The following is a 13271-nucleotide window of genomic DNA, read 5'->3' as shown; positions in this document are numbered from 1 at the left end:
AGAAATCAAGGACCAGTGGCGTGAGGCATTACTGAAATTGAATGTGGTACTTTCTAAAAGTCGAAGCCATCTGGGAGAATTATGGTACGTGAAATCTGAGGACCTTCCTGTCTACGAGGAGCCACAGACTGATGTAATTTAAGCTTGTGAAGGCTTTAAAGATCAATCAGGAAAAATGGAGGGTAAATGGAAGAAGGATAAGAAGCAAACTGTGGTGCAGTAATAGAGCTTCAGCCTTCCCCGCTGCTTTCCCAGCATCACTCTGGCTGGTGAGGGATGGTCATGAACAGGCGGCCCCCATCTTCAAGAATCCCAAACGGGGGGCGCTAAATTGCTTTTACAAAAAATATTGGAACGTGCAATAAGTGGGCGTGTGGCGTGCGATTTTCAAAGATTGTGCGTGGACAGGTGCAAAAAAGGTGCAGACTGCCCTATTTAAATGAGAAAATTATGTGTACTACTAGCTGGCTGCTACTGCCCCCTGCAGAACAAGAGGGAAAGCGAACAAATGCTATGTTGCCTGAAACATGCAGGGGTTGTTGCACTGCATCATTATAAATGATCTAGTTGCAGATTTTTTTTCCTTCTGTTCTGTTCTGCTCCTGCTTTTCTGGACGGTTACAGAGTTAGTTAACTATTCTTGTTGCTATTCACAGCAGTTCTGTGAGCAGATGCTTTATGTTTGGGGTTCAGATGGACCCATTGAGGCTTTGCCGTAAATAAAAACATTGGATTACAGACTTATGCGCAGGAGGGCCGAGCATTGTCCAAAGTACCGCGCGTCCTTCTCCATCGGTGCCCACACGGAGCAGCTGTTCAGTGCTGAGTCTGCACCATAGGAGCGCACAGCTTGTTTACTGTGTTGCTCAACATAACCCGCAACAAATTGGCCAATGAATATTAACGATAAAGAAGACAAACATGTCTGCCAATTAATTTATTAGAGGTTTGTCTCTCTTAATATTTTAATTATTTTCGGAGACTCGCGGTGTACTTTTTTTGAGAGTATATGTTTGAAGAATTTGGAGTTTCTCATAAACAGCCCCAGTATTCAAGTCTGAACATAATATCAGCAACATAAATATAGATTGTTGTAGGACTTGCTATCTGTTTGTTGTAGCTTTGCTCATTTTAAACCTGTCACATCACTGTTCTGCAAAGAATTTAAATGGAGCATTGATATACATAAAAATAAAATATTTTCCAATGGTTTTACAGAATTTATTTATTTTTTGCCAATATTTTATCGATATACAACATGTTTGATTGTTTAAATTGTTTGGTGACATGAAATTATTTTTTACTGTATAAACGCTCCTCTGGCATATGTTCACATTTAAACAACATAATCAAACAGATCCAGCTACGATTGCTCTGCAATGACACAATTTTATTGTCAGTAATACAGTGTGTTTAGTTTAGTGACAAGGTTAAACCATACACTGTTTTTCTCACCACATGGAATAGTCTGCCTTAAAATGGTGATTGTTTACTTGCTAAAATCACTTTTTAGCATTCAGTTTGCAAATGAAGGATTGAATCTGCCTTATAATGACTTTAATTATTTCCTATTGATTATATTATCAACATCACAGCACAGTGGCTCCATTACATGATGTGCATTCACAGTTAACAGGCTGTGCGTGCTTGATCAGTTATGTGTGCACTTCACCATGATCAGGTTTGTGCTTCAGCAGCAGATGATCTCACTGACAGAGATGGTGCGCTGAAATGATCCAGATGCAAGAAAAAAAGTGTTGCAAGGAGTTTTATCATAGGAGATATGCATGGCTTCTGTTTGTGATTGGCTCCGAATCAGGCCTTAGATAATCCTACATAGAATACTCTGTTCTGATCTCTTTGTATTATTTTTATTTTTTGACATTTTTGCATCCCAGTTAGCACCTGCATTTTAAAACATGCTAAGTCTAGAAGCAAAAACAGCACCGCAATCCATTTCTGGTTTGAGAAATCGCGTTGCAGGTGGTAAAGGATTACATTTGCATATCCTCCTCACATAAATTTGTGCATTTGGGTAATTATTATATGTTTTGCATGTTCAGGAAGGCAAATACGCTAAAAACTTTGCGCCCGCTGTTCCACTGATTTTACACACGCAATCCGATTAGCACCTTGTTTGTAGATCAGCTTTACTGATGCAAACAGGTTTGCGTGTGGTCTTATACATGCAAACCTTTTGAAGATCAGGCCCTAAATGTAATACCAGTCAGTCTATTTCAGGTTATAGTGTTAACAAGTCAAACTATATCCATGTAAGAAAAGTCCAATCCAATGCATCATGTCATTGACTTTAAATTGACATTGAGGTGAACTTTCCAGGACGTCTACTCCTGAGAAGATTCGAAGCTGTGTAAAATGTTTTCCGGTTGTGAATAATTGTTTTCTCTGTAGATAATTGTTTTCTCTGTAGATAGTAGATAGAGAGTGACCTCATAACCCTTCTCAGATTGATGGGCAACAACAGTTTCTTCTCTAAGGTCATTGTCTTTCCACCCTGGCATTGTGGATGGTTAACTCACACCTGCATGGCTCAGAGCAGCAAACTGACAAAACATCTCCTTTTAAAGACTGATGATCACAATGACTATGGTCAGCACCACCTGGCTGCTACTTTCTCTATTAAACCTTGTGGAAGCAGCTCCATCTTGGGTTCCTCTGTGTTAAACAAATAATATCAGCATGGCATCTGTGTTTTTGTACACTTTAATGAGTTTAGCATTAATGTAAAAAGTAACAGTAAGTTTTAGGAAATACATTTTATGGGGATGGCAAACATTCCTGTGGTAATTAGCTTTTGTGCTGTTTGAATGGTAAAGCCTTCTTCAGACAGAGAATATACCACAACCCAGCTCCATCATCCTCGCCTTTACTTGTTCACACAGAGCCAAACAGAGATGGCATAGGGCCGGTGTGGCGGAACCAGAGGCATCAATGTTTAGTGTGCCATGTCCTGCCAAGCTGGATCATAGGCTAAACGTCCTAACAACAATGCAGAATTTGACTTAAGAACACAGATCAGCTCACTGATGTTGATTAGGTAGAAAATGTTTTTTAATAAACACAGAATACGTTTAAATTCCTATTTAAATAAAAAAATATATATGATTAATTGATTTATGGTTCCAACTTACGGAGTGCCAAAGGTGTAAAACATATGAAAAATATTAAAACATATTAAATTAGAATAATTAAATTAACATTTTGAATTATTTTACTAAAAAACGAATTCAATGTAAATCAGTAATTATTTTTGTGGAATGCACAATACATTAATTTATAATGCAATAAATAAATGCTCAGGCTTAAAGACACCTTAATTTAACCAGCATGTTCAAACTGACTCAGAAGTAATATCTGTTGCGTTCTGAGGTTTAGAGTGACCAAAGCAAAGACAAGAGCTCGGCAGCTGCTTGTTTAAAGGAGTCTTCTTTTATTCAAAGATAAGTTCAAAAGGTTTTCCAAGCGTAGCAAGAACATAGCAAAAATCACTGCAGATACAAAAACACAAGTCGAAACTCCAAAAACTTACAGAGTTGACTCTGCAGGAACATAGTAGTCAAAGCTTTAGACGAGGATAGGTGAACGAACCAAGGAACCAGCGAAGAAAAAACAAAAACAAAGAGCTTATGAACAGAGGGAAGTGGAGTATGGACCAATGAGATACTGAGGCAGGTAATCAGATGAGAATGGAAATCAGGTGTGGACCAGGCTATAGCGAACTGAGGAAATCTTGATGGTTGCTAAGGTGACCAAACTAGAATACAAAGGGAACATAGAGGGAAGCTAGACAATAACATCACAAAAGGAACCTGACTACAAAAACAAAACTATAAATAACAATACTCAGGGAAACAGAACTAAGCAAAATTAATGACAAAGATAATATACCAAAAAAGACATAAGAACCTAGAATAATCATTAACTAAAGTAAACTGAGAAACTAGAGGGAATAGAAGAAACACCAAAACCTAATAATTAACAAAGAACCCATAAAGAAACCCTGACCGTAAATAAACAAAACCTAAACCACAGAAAGGGAACCAAGACGAGGAGGAACAGAGAAAATAAACTAGTAAACAAAGAGCGCAGGTGAACAAATACCAAAACATAAATAAACACAGATATAGAAAATGGGAAACTAAACTAGAAACTACAAGGAATACAAAGGAGCTAGAATAACAACGAATATAATAATAGTCATAAGAAAACCATAACAAGTAATAGAAAAGAAACCACTAAAGGAACTTAGACAAAACCCAAACTAAATGAAAGTTCAAAAACACAAGACCACAACAAAGACCAAAGACGTTGCTTCACGACAAAACAAAACGTTTTGGGCTGGCCCAGTCAGAGTCCTGACATAAATGTGAGAGAATATGTAGAAGGAGCTAAAAATTAGGTAATGGCCAGGAGGCCTTCAAACCTCAAAGACTTGGAGCTCCTCATTGATGTTAAATCATTAGAAACACGGAGAAGCTGCTCAGCACTTAAAATGTCCTGTTGATTGTTGATAAGGGTAAAAAATTATTTTTGAGATGCCAGTTTTTAATAAAAATAGGTTTTAGTAAATAAATGAGAAGCCAGAAAAATTAATTCTGATTCAAAGGTGTCAGCATACAACTTTGTTTGGATATGAAATACTGTAAATAACAATAAAACTTATTTACTAAACTAAGACAACAATTACAGGTCCTTCTCAAAATATTAGCATATTGTGATAAAGTTCATTATTTTCCATAATGTCATGATGAAAATTTAACATTCATATATTTTAGATTCATTGCACACTAACTGAAATATTTCAGGTCTTTTATTGTCTTAATACGGATAATTTTGGCATACAGCTCATGAAAACCCAAAATTCCTATCTCACAAAATTTGCATATTTCATCTGACCAATAAAAGAAAAGTGTTTTTAATACAAAAGACGTCAACCTTCAAATAATCATGTACAGTTATGCACTCAATACTTGATCGGGAATCCTTTTGCAGAAATGACTGCTTCAATGCGACGTGGCATGGAGGCAATCAGCCTGTGGCACTGCTGAGGTCTTATGGAGGCCCAGGATGCATCGATAGCGGCCTTTAGCTCATCCAGAGTGTTGGGTCTTGAGTCTCTCAACGTTCTCTTCACAATATCCCACATATTTTCTATGGGGTTCAGGTCAGGAGAGTTGGCAGGACAATTGAGCACAGTGATACCATGGTCAGTAAACCATTTACCAGTGGTTTTGGCACTGTGAGCAGGTGCCAGGTCGTGCTGAAAAATGAAATATTCATCTCCATAAAGCTTTTCAGCAGATGGAAGCATGAAGTGCTCCAAAATCTCCTGATAGCTAGCTGCATTGACCCTGCCCTTGATAAAACACAGTGGACCAACACCAGCAGCTGACACGGCACCCCAGACCATCACTGACTGTGGGTACTTGACACTGGACTTCTGGAATTTTGGCATTTCCTTCTCCCCAGTCTTCCTCCAGACTCTGGCACCTTGATTTCCGAATGACATGCAGAATTTGCTTTCATCCGAAAAAAGTACTTTGGACCACTGAGCCACAGTCCAGTGCTGCTTCTCTGTAGCCCAGGCCAGGCGCTTCTGCCGCTGTTTCTGGTTCAAAAGTGGCTTGACCTGGGGAATACAGCACCTGTAGCCCATTTCCTGCACACGCCTGTGCACGGTGGTTCTGGATGTTTCTACTCCAGACTCAGTCCACTGCTTCCGCAGGTCCCCCAAGGTCTGGAATCGGCCCTTCTCCACAATCTTCCTCAGGGTCCGGTCACCTCTTCTTGTTGTGCAGCATTTTCTGCCACACTTTTTCCTTCCCACAGACCTCCCACTGAGGTGCCTTGATACAGCACTCTGGGAACAGCCTATTTGTTCAGAAATGTCTTTCTGTGTCTTACCCTCTTGCTTGAGGGCGTCAATAGTGGCCTTCTGGACAGCAGTCAGGTCGGCAGTCTTACCCATGATTGGGGTTTTGAGTGATGAACCAGGCTGGGAGTTTTAAAGGCCTTAGGAATCTTTTGCAGGTGTTTAGAGTTAACTCGTTGATTCAGATGATTAGGTTCATAGCTCGTTTAGAGACCCTTTTAATGATATGCTAATTTTGTGAGATAGGAATTTTGGGTTTTCATGAGCTGTATGCCAAAATCATCCGTATTAAGACAATAAAAGACCTGAAATATTTCAGTTGGTGTGCAATGAATCTAAAATATATGAATGTTAAATTTTCATCATGACATTATGGAAAATAATGAACTTTATCACAATATGCTAATATTTTGAGAAGTACCTGTATTTAAAGAATGGGGTTTTATAAGGTTAGATTTTATTCAATGACATAGATACATATTTGTACTCGTACTCGTCATTTTCCACTTTATCCGGGACCAGTTTGCGGGGGCAGCAGACTCAGCAGAGACGCCCAGACGTCCCTCTCCCCAGACACCTCCTCCAGCTTCTCCTGGGGGAGCCCCAAGGTGTTCCCAGGCCAGCCGAGAGACATAGTCCCTCCAGCGTGTCTCGGGTCGTCCCCTGGACCTCCTCCTGGTGGAACATTCCTGGAACACCTCCCGAGGAAGGCATCCAGGAGGCATCCGGTATAGATGCCCAAGCCACCTCAACTGGCTCCTCTCGATGTGGAGGAGCAGCGGCTCTACTCCGAGCCCCTCCCGGATGGCCGAGCTCCAAGGGAGTGCCCGGCCACCCTACGGAGGAAGCTCATTTCAGCCGCTTGTATCCGGGATCTCGTTCTTTCGGTCATGACCCAAAGTTCATGGCCATAGGTGAGGGTAGGAACGTAGACCGACCAGTAAATTGAGAGCTTCGCTTTTCGGCTCAGCTCTGTCTTCACCACAACGGACCAGTAAAGCGCCCCCCGGACCAGCACAGCGCCCCCGTAGATACATATTTGTATATTTTGAAATTGATTGATGCATTCATCTATTACAATGTAATATCTTTGTCCTCATACAGACCTTGCACAAAGATTTTATCGATTTATTTTAAAGTGAAACACATCAGTTTTCCAGCAGGAAGTAATTGCTCCAGAGCAGGAAACTAATCCGTGTTTGGGGATTCATAACTTAAAAAATAAACTTATAATATAAAACACAGACAATAAATCACAAACTTCCACCTCCATTCAACATCAAAAAGGTTTAAAGAACATTCCAGGAAGGAACCTGAAGATAAAACGACCAAATCAGACAAAACAAACAAGTTTTAATTTAATTTATTTGGTGGATAATCAAAGTGGACACATGTCCTGATGTCCTGTAGATTCAACATTATTATAGGATTTAACATTACTAAAGCCAGACTTAAAAAAAGGATTATTTTGGCATTTCGAATTAAAGCCAAAAAGAGACTTAAAAAAAACCCTCTATATTTGATTTTTTATAGATCATTTAAATATTAAGTTCCACTGTATTACTGGACTGAAAATGTCGGTATGCTATATTTTTAAAGTCCAACATGATCCGTCTTGATTATAAAAGTGTAGCTTTTTCATAGTTTTGTTATTACAAGAGTCAGTTCTCATGGGGTTTTATCAGTGATGAAAAGGGGACTATATAAGCCTTTCAAAATAAAGCTCACAAAGAAAGTGAAAGGGTTTCATAGTATGCATATTAACGAAAAGGTTTAGGATTCTTGATAGACTTTAAAAAGCAAAACTGCTGCACACAGACATAAATTAATGCAAATCCTATGAGCATGTTTTACCACACCAGATCGTTTCCATCGTTATATTGTCACTTACTGGACTCTAGTTTGCAGAAGATGTCAAATATGTGGTTTTCAGAGAGGACCCAAGTGCAGACAGGCAAGAAAATAGGGTCAAAAGGCAACAAACGTGACCAGACATGGCATGAATAAATGAACATGGACAGGCTTGGCTTGGCATGAACCAACATTATACTCCCACAAGAAGTAAACAGAACGGAAGTGTATAAATGGAGAATGGCACAGGTGAAAACAAGGAGACTGATGGGCATGGAACAGGTGGACTGGTTGAAGCTGATTGATATGGCAGTGGCAGAAGGTCAAATGAATTAATGAATTGATTGAAGTAACAGAACTAAAATGCATCACAAACAGAACCACTGAAAAAACTAAACCTAAAGGAATGAAATAAAGAACCTCCTGGAAAACAAACAATCGCAATGACTGGGAAGTGAGCTAAAGAAGGCCAGTTGGAAACCCGGAAAGGTTCAGAAAGGCCAGGAAAGAAAGAGCCTGCTGCTTTCCTGCAGAGCGTCAGTTCTGGAGGAAGCAGGGCTCACTGTTCACTACAGGCTTTTCCTAATAGTCCAGCTACGTATGTCACATAATAAGGCAGGGTTTTTGATTTGATGTTTCCGTTGCCCCTTAAATCAGCTAATTTGTGAATTCTGAAGTCTGCTGACATTTTACTGAAACACCCAACATTGGGTTGAGGATACGACTGTCTACACTTAATGCCCAACATGAAGCTAAAGCTGGGCTGAAACTGGAGTCTCCTGTAGCTCTGGAGGCATGAGGCTAATGAATATGTTGCAGAGATAGGAAGTGACGACGAGAAGCAGACAGCTGTGAAGCAGAAGGTTTGTGGTTAGATCTCTGACTTTCCCAGTCCAAATCCATATACCTATAAAATAATACAAATAATAATAAAAAGTCCTGTCTAAATGTTCTGCTCTACAGTTTCAGTCCATGTGGCATTCATGCATGTTTGAGATCTATCACCCCCTAATACTGATCAATAACTCAATAATAATATTTCTCCTTTCTAAGTGAAATTTAAACCGTTACATCAGAAAATGTTGAAAATGAAGGAAATTTCACCTGATTAATAATTAATGTATACAAAACAACGGTCTTCTTAACTCCTTCTTTTCTAAACAATATATCAAATATTTCTAAGAATAGATTGCTCCAAAATGTTTCACAATGACTCTATATAAAAGACGGATGTATCGTGACCTCGATGTCAGACTTTACCTGATCATTAAGTTACATATTTTAGCTTTCAGCATCTGGTCTTTCACTCATTTACTGCAACACCTGCACGCTCCTACAGCTTTAAGTAGCTTAACCTCATTCTGAGATCAACAGCTCATGAACCCTAAAACACTGCTGTAAAAGTGTTTCATACAAATGCTTGCTATATATTAGTTAAACACAATGTGTTTTATGCATTTATAAAGTACTTAGTTTGCTTCCATTTAAATGCAAATGTATTAAAATAGCATTCATTTAAATATAAATAAATTCATCAAAAATTCAATAAATATATTTTTTTATTTAAGGTATATTTGTACATATTGTGTGTAATGTATTAATACGTATTTATACATATTTAAAAATTGGCTTTACTAATATTTATTATCTAATATTTTTCCATGTAATTTAAATATTTAAGTATTAATAAATAAATAAATAAATAAAAATTTCGATGATTGCTTTTCAGTGTGTAGTTTTTTTATTGAAAAGTGCACTGTAAAAACGTTAAGCTTAAAATTAAAAATGAGTGAAGCCTCAAAAGGAACAAAATTCAAAATAGCAAATTTGATTCTTTACAACTAAAAGAAATAAATTACTCTTTATTTTTTAACATCTAACTCCTCGTAGAAATTTGCAAGAGGAAAAAGAAGCTTTTTTTTGCGTTTGTGGCAAGGTCCAATTTTCAGATTTGATAAAGTGGCTTTAAAATCTCTTGGCTGGCAGTATTGATGTCTAAAGCACTTCAGTATAATCACACACACTTTTTCACTCCCTCTTTCTCACACACACACACACACACATTGAGCACTTCCCCTTCCTGGTGGAGTGCAGGATGTGCGGCTGGAGAACTAAGCAGTTTTTCTCCTCCCTGCTGCTGCCAGGAATGCTTTATGAGCCATGTTAATATTGGCGATCTGCTGCCAGAAGGATTGCCTGATTCAATCAAGCGTCTCACTGCCTTGTAAAGTCATTACACTTTGTGCAACGTCATGCGTTCTGGAGCATCTTCCTAGGAGCTATAAATAACAGAAAAACAGAACCTTTCCAGCATGTTTTCCGGTCAATCGCTGCTTGTGGCTAAAAGTTAAAAATCAAACTGATCTCTGAGAATTTGCCTGAGAGCTGCAGGGGATGAGACCGCTTCAGACATGAGGAGAGATGCAGAGAAGAGATTGTGGGGACAGCGAGGAGGAAGTTCATATCACAATATCAAACGGAGGAGGGAAGACACAGTGACCTCACTGATAGCATCTCCAACATCTGTGTCACTTTACTGAGACTTGTTCTGAAGAGCTGCAGGTAAAACTTGGAATATGCATTCAGAAAAGACAAAAAGGGCATGGAATATTTAGGGCAATAAAGCAATTAAAAGGAGCGGTTTTAGAGGAATCCTGAGTGGGCAAAGAAGCACAGGAGCAAGTGATAAACAGAGACCTACCTGCTCAGGGGTGGTGGTTGGTGGGGCGGAGAAGTGAGGAGAGTCAAAGGGTCCTGGGGTGGTTCAGGTGGTCGGGGGTCCTGGTTTGGGCTGGAAGCAGGGCTGGAGGGTGGTCCAGGCTAGGGGAGAAAGGATGGAGTGACAGGGAACAGGGGGGAGAAAAATAAACGCTGCTTGGCTTTCCCTCCCTCCCTTCCGCTCTTAAACTCGTTTTTCCCTCCAACACACACACTCACACACACTTGCTCAGAGGCAGAGAGCTGAAGTCACTCCGATAAAAGCTGGAGAAAGACTACATTTACAAGCTCAGCCACAGGAGGAGGGGAGGATGTACAGGGTTTCCCCTCCCACCCTGTCACAGCCAGCCAATGGATGGAGGCAGAGAGGAAACCCATCAGCCAATAACAGCAGGTCGAGCAGCCACCTAATCCCATTGCAGTAGCTCATATCCAGTTGGAATAATTAGAAAGTGAAAGGAAACATGGAAAGCTGCTGCTCTGAAAGACGGACAAAGTGCAGCATTCCTGAAAACGACTGACTTAAAACTGAAAAAACTCCACAGCCTCTAAGGGAGGTGGACAGTGCACAGTTTGGAGCGTTCCTCACAGGACTAAGAAAAATGTACAAACTTTTAATTTAAAGACAAAATTAATGTGTTGCATAGGCAGGTAATCCAACAACAAAGACAGAGCGAAGGTAAGAGAAACATAATACAGCAAAAGCTTTGCCCAAACAAAGGAAACCAAGGACCAAATAAGGGAAGGGAAGTCAGGACCAAATATAGACTAGGTTGGCTGATTAGTTATGCTTCTATATGTGTAGGCTGCTGGTCGACATAACTAACACTTTTTCTCACTCTGCTACATTCTCCTACTACTCTCCAATGTTGCTTATCTGCTCCGCTGTGTTTCTGTCCTAGATAAATGCACTAAATTAGTTTTCTTTAACATATAAAGTACGATTGGACCACTGCCTCTGTGTTTTTCTTGTGTGCATGCTCTGTCTTCAAAAACATAAAAGTTTTAACCAGTTGTTTAACCAATTTGTGAATAAACTAAACTTGACACTCAGAATTTGTCTGTATGATAGGACTGAATTGATTTTATTTTGTAAAGTGCATTGAGAAGATATTTGTTGTGATTTATAGTGATATATATTATAACTGAATTCAATTGAATAAATAACTGAGGACAGGTGTGAGAGCAACCAACAGACAAAGAAACAAAACTTAAACCATAAAATAAAAACATGAGGGAAACAGAAAAAGAGGTAAAGAGAAACTAGACAAATCCAGAGACCAGAGGTTAAGAGACAAATCAAGGTTAAATTAAGAAACATAAACTGACAGCGTGAAAGACCAGTCAAAGGGACACTATCTTGTGAGACCCACATGTCCGTGAATACAGGTATGGGTGTGTGAGTGTGTGTGTGAAGCTATGCTAACTAGCAAGCAAGCTATGGGACGAGGCAAGTGGAGGGCACACTGGGTGAAGTATCATGTCATGTGGTTATGCCAGTTCCAATGTTGGTGCCAAATTACAACAAAGCAACTGGCTACAACTAGCATTAAAGACCTGACAAAGGCAGACATGAGCTTGTGGGTCTCTATATGTCAACAATATCGGTACAAGTGTGCAAGTGCGGATTACTAGGATGCAAAGGAAAAGAAAAAAAAAAGGCAAAACACGGGCCAAATATGCAGGTCAGGCGACTTGGGGTTTCAATGCTAATAACAACCCAACCAGTCATGCAGAGCAGACTAAGTGGCCTACTATTAACTAGACCAGTTAAGTGCAAAGCAAACAAACCACACAATGAAATCAGCATCATCTTCAAAATTGACAGGTAATGATGGCTTAGTGGCCTGCACATAAGAGTTTAAAGTAAATCAAACAAAACACAATGAAATGATATCTAAATTGTTCTGTCTCTGCCTAGACACAGTACCCTAACCGTGAGGCAATTCTCAGATAGCAGTCGAAGCATACGGATTTCAGGAAGTACTAGTGTCAGCACACAGCAGTCAAACTCAGTTGGCAACTGGTTGGCCCATGGAGTTGTGGTTCTGGCGGTCATTTCTTCAACAATGGAGGGAAAATGCTTCGTTGACATAATTAGAGAAATATCTGTCTCTTCTTGGAGAATCTATAGTTAGATTTTGCAGTGCTGGGAACGCACACAGCCTGTCTTAGTTTTCGGGCCATAAGGATCACCTGGTACACGAACATTGACCTTAAAGATTCTTCTTCCAAGCTTTGTCGTCAACTTTCAACATGTTCCCAGAACATGTGCTCCCTGAAAGGCTCCCAGGTGTTTGCTGTCAGTTCCATGATAATCAGCTATTTATGATGTCTACCTGTCACCTCCGCTTCATCGCTTTGCTCAATGCTCACTCCATTGCTAAGAAATACTTAGCTCTGAATGCGTTTTTCTCCAGTAAAAGTATAGATTTCATGTTTCATGAGTCTTGGCAGCGGGATAAGAAGTATATCCACTAAATGGGCTCTGTCCCACTCATTCATTCATAGGGACACCATGCTTGGACAGCCGTGGTGGTGGATTCGCAACAGTGCAACAGACAGTGGACTCCGAGTGTTTCAGCACAAAACGCAATCAAAGTTGGTTTATCAAACATATTTTACTGGGTTTTAACTTGCTGCCGTCCTGGTCCTGCTGTTGTCTTTCTCTCTGATTTTGCTGACTTTTTATCTTCCATTATTAAACTTGAGAAGGTTTTTATTATTGGAGATTTTAGCATACATGTGGATGACACATGCATGTGGACACATACTAATTGTTGTAATATTATTCAACATGTCTCTGATC

General features: G+C 39.6%; 1 protein-coding gene across 15 annotated transcripts in view; it reads right to left on the bottom strand.

Annotated features, from left to right (window-relative positions):
• The window catches only part of LOC124871305 (poly(rC)-binding protein 3), a 103153-nt gene extending 92408 nt beyond the window's left edge, over nt 1-10745 (bottom strand). For 3 of the 15 annotated variants that reach the window (XM_047370530.1, XM_047370531.1, XM_047370532.1), the window contains exon 1: nt 10446-10743. The gene's annotated coding sequence lies outside the window, so the exon portion shown is untranslated. Of the gene's footprint in view, nt 1-10445 lie in introns of all 15 variants that reach the window. The other 12 variants (XM_047370526.1, XM_047370528.1, XM_047370533.1 and 9 more) reach the window with 8 other exon arrangements.
• Nucleotides 10746-13271: the final 2526 nt, after the last annotated feature.

The sequence above is a fragment of the Girardinichthys multiradiatus genome, chromosome 7, assembly GCF_021462225.1.
Source record: "Girardinichthys multiradiatus isolate DD_20200921_A chromosome 7, DD_fGirMul_XY1, whole genome shotgun sequence".
NCBI lineage: Eukaryota > Metazoa > Chordata > Actinopteri > Cyprinodontiformes > Goodeidae > Girardinichthys > Girardinichthys multiradiatus.
This window is presented reverse-complemented; position numbering and strand designations above follow the sequence as displayed.